The sequence below is a fragment of the Petaurus breviceps genome, unplaced genomic scaffold (assembly GCF_028583685.1).
Source record: "Petaurus breviceps papuanus isolate PSGF00001 unplaced genomic scaffold, PetGlider_PUasm1.0 175, whole genome shotgun sequence".
NCBI lineage: Eukaryota > Metazoa > Chordata > Mammalia > Diprotodontia > Petauridae > Petaurus > Petaurus breviceps.
Window position 1 is genome coordinate 45,222,017 of NW_027185764.1, and position 4,260 is coordinate 45,226,276.

Below are 4,260 nucleotides of genomic sequence, written 5' to 3' on the forward strand. Positions count from 1 at the left end.
TTGACTGCTGTACTAGAGCTGAGATGCATCCAAAAGGAACTAATTGGCAAGTCTTTTTTCATTTCCCTGTTTCTGATTGGCTCTTGTTCAGGTGAGAGAGGCATCTTAAACCTCTTGATGGAGAGGCCTGTAAGGGTTATGGGATTTAAAGATCTTCCATGCCGCACTGGACTTGCTGACGTAGCAGGAAGGGGCGGAGCAAGAGGAAGTGGAAGCCAAACTAGAGTTCCTGCGGTGGCTAGCAGTGGCGGTGATGGCGGCAGCAGCAGCAGAGGCAGTGGCGGCAGCGCGAAGCCCTTTTTGAGTCAGCCAGAATTTCTGCTAAGGACTCCTGCTGAGGACTGCCAGGGGCCAGAGCTGCTGGGAGCGCGCTTCCTGGATGCTGGGTGGATGCTGTGAGTGGGGAGAGGAGGACCTTTGCCTGAGGTAGCCTGTTCTGTTTTAAAGGCTTGAGAATGTGGGTGCTTTCTACTTTATCTACCTGTGCCAATTTCATAACTACTCTGATGGCTTTCACTTTCTGGTTTTGGGACTCAGTCTTTTGGTATTTTAATAAATTTTCTAGCTTATTCCCCCATATGGCAAGCATGATGTATTTTGTGATGGATAATTATATCAGCATATCTGTAATTTCCATAGGCATTGTGAATATGGCATTGCTGATACAAGGCCCTATTTCCTCCCATCTGGGGTCAACATAACACTCATAAAAAATATGGAACTCTGTTTTTGTGTTTGTTCTTTCCTCCTTTATTTATTTTGCTTTTTGGAGGACAATTGGGGTTAAGTGACTTGCCTAAGGTCACACGGCTATTTCTTTCCTCCTTTAAGTGAAAGAGTATTGGAGGTGCCTGGGGCCATCTCTCGTCATCCTGATCTATATTTGGACCCACATAGCTCTGGAGAAGAAAGTGAGGCGGGTGACTTTGTACAGTCTTACTAAATCCAATTCACAATGATCACTTCTTGATGTCGTGGTCCTCCTTGAGAAGGAAGGACGAACTATAACAACTACCACAACCACATTGGAAGTGTCTATGACTTTGTGAGCTTCAAAAGGTCAGAACAGTAAGCACCATGAGTCTTTTTGTTTTCAATAGTTGCAATCAGTTTATTAAAAGAGATGATGGCTTAGGCATCTGCAATGATGACTTCAACTTCTACACCTGGTTCAATGCTGATAGAAGTGATCTGTTTAACAATTTCAGAAGGACTGTGCAAATCAATAAGGCATTTGTGGATTCTCATCTGGAACCGATCCCAAGTCTTTGAACCTTTAACGCAAGGAGTTTTTCTAGTTGTGATTCAAAGTGTCTTGGTGGGCATTTGAACAGGTCTCTTCACTTTCAAGTTCTTTTCTTTGGCTCCTCTAATTAGGTCAGCACACACTTTCTCCAGTGATTTCACTTTGTGGCTGGTGAGGGTGATCCTGATCCCATGAATGGCCACTTTGGGCTCCATGAGGGTCTTGCCAGTGTCTTTTAATGCCACGGCAGCGGCTTCCTGACCAACTTTTTCCTTGGTGAGAGCGAACATCGGTGAGTCAGGAGGAGGAGAGACAGAGACTGCCGGCTGCAGCCGCCATACCTTCACCAAAAAGCACCATGAGTATTGGAGATGAAGTCCATGCTGGGATTTTCTGGAAGCTAGACAATCCATTTCAACCTCATTCTGAGAAACCTGTTTGACCCAGTTTAGATAGTAGGCAGCCAAGATAGATTTACAGTGATTCAGCCAATGGCCATGATGAATTGGGAAGTGAATTTTGTGGGGATAAGGCTTTCAGTTTGATCTTACTCTTTCCAGAGGTTAAAGTGGTAAAGGTAAAAGTGTGTTCCCAAGTGTTTTGTGATTAATTTCTGTTCTCATTATTTCTTCTCTGTAAGCATCCCTTTGTAAAAGCTAATTGATGGGGGCAGCTAGGTGGCAAAGTGAGTAAAGCACTGGCCCAGGAGTCAGGAGGACCCTAGTTCGGTTCCAGCCTCAGACACTTACACACACACACACACACACAAACTAGCAGTGTAACCTTGGGCAAATTACTTAACCCCAATTGCCCTCCAAAAAGGCAAAAAAAAAAAAAGCTAATTGATGATAAATGGATCAAATGAAATGGAAGCATTAATTATTGATTAATTATGTGACATTGAGGGTACAAGTTCCCCACTCCTGCATATAACTTTGGGGAGAACAGAATCACTCCACCCCTTGAGAGGGGCCCTTAAAGGTCTAGAGAATAGAAATAGACTTGCTTGAGTATCTGACTCACCAGTGAAGGTGGAAGTTGAGATAAGGATTCTCAGAGCTTTAAAGGACTACTTAAATAAAACCAGTCTCCTTCAAATACAGTTGCTGTTTTTAAGGTTACCAATTATATCTTTATTGTTAAATCTCATGTTCTTTGCTCAGTCTTCAACCTTTTAAACCTCTTCATTTTTTGACATGGGCAGGAACCTGGACCTGGGACCAGGATGAACTGGGGTATCCTGCCCCAGGTATATATTTACTGTGTGACTCTGGGCAATTAAGTTCACCACTCTGTGCTTTGGTTTTTTGAAGGTTTAGACTCAATATTGTCCAAGGTGCCTTTCAGTTCTTAATCTCTGATCCATGATCCTATGATGACAGCCCTTCTCTGGATGCTTGATTCATCTTGGGTTTTGTGACACTTTTTTCTTAGTTCTCTTACCTATTTGGCTTCCTCTTCTCAGTCTCCATTGCTGGAGGGTTATCAATGTCTAGTCCTCTAAACTTGTGCCACAAGGCTCTGTTCTAAATCTTTTTCTCTACTACACAGTCTGTCATCATGATTGTATCAACTCACATGGATTCAGTTTTCATCCCCATTAAAAAGAAGATAATGTTCAGAAAAATCAATCTGCAATCATTTATTAAATACTTATTAGAAGCAGCTAGATGGTTCAGTGGATAGAGCACTGATCTTGGAATCAGGAAGGCCTGAGTTCAAATCTTACCAAATTCTTCAAAATACTTACCAGCTGTGTGACCCTAGACAAGTCATTTAACCTCTGTTTGCCTTAATGCACTGGAAAAGGATATGGCAAACCGCTCCTGTATTTTTACCAAGAAAACTCCATGGACATCATTGGTATGCTGTGGTCCACAGGGACATGAAGAATCTGACATGACTGAATATCTTTTCTTTTTAATTTTTTTCTTTTTTTATTGGAGGGGGGAAGGTAGAACAATTGGGGTTAAGTGACTTGCCCAAGGTCACATGCCTAGTTTTGTGTTAAGTGTCTGAGGCCAGATTTGAACTGAGGTCCTCCTGACTCCAGGGCTGGTGCTCTATTCACTGAGCCACCTAGCTGCCCCCATGACTGAATATCAACATCCTGGGCTACTGTGCTAAGCCCTGAGGAAGTACAGAGGAAAAATAATATTTGTTGCCCTCAGGAAGTTTATATTCTAATGAGGGAGATAATATGTTGGGGGTGGTGTGTGTGTGTGTGCGTGTGTTTATAGCTGCAAAAGATACCTACATGGTAAATACAAGATAATTTTAAAGGGAAAGTCACTAGCAGCCAGAGGGAGGGGGGGAAGGGGGAAAAAGGGGGAGAGGGGAAGGGAGGTTGGGAAAGACTTCTGGTAGCAGGTAGCATTTGAACTATAGCTTGAAGGAAGCCAGGAATTCTAAGATGCAGAGGTAAGGAAGCATTATAGGCACAGAGGATATAACCAGTGAAAAGGTCTAGAGCTGAAAGAATTTTAGAGGTGGGGAATATTTGTTCTGTGAAGTTTGGATTCAGTTAAAGGGACACACTTGAGGACCTAGAGGGCCATATGTGACCTCGAGGGTACAAGTTCCCCACTCCTGGAATAAGTCCTCTAGGGCATGATCTGTGGTCCAGGGAACAAAGAAGATGGCATTTGTATTTTCCTTGTTAGTGATCTGGAGCAGAATTATAGAATTTTGAAATGGAAAACATTTAAGAAATCATGTTAATCTAGCCCTTTCATTTTCTAGATAAGAAAATGTAGTCCTAGACCTATTAATATAACTTTCTGAAGGTTATAAATGTAGTTAATGATAGACCTGAACTGGAAGTCAGGTCTCTTTCAAAACTGAGTCCTTTTCCCCTTTTGCCAATATATTTAGGTTAAATTACCGACTGGTTGAACAATGATATCCCCCAAATATTGATTAATGGAGCAAACCAATGGAACGGACTAGTTATGTGACAATGGGCTCTGTCCTTTGCCCTTTTCTGTTGAATATGTGTGTGTGTACACATACAT

The 4,260-nt window shown here is 42.4% G+C and overlaps 1 pseudogene; it reads right to left on the bottom strand.

The window, feature by feature from the left end:
- Window positions 1-1,131: 1,131 nt before the first annotated feature.
- On the bottom strand, window positions 1,132-1,598 carry LOC138159113 (small ribosomal subunit protein uS10-like; annotated as a pseudogene).
- Window positions 1,599-4,260: the final 2,662 nt, after the last annotated feature.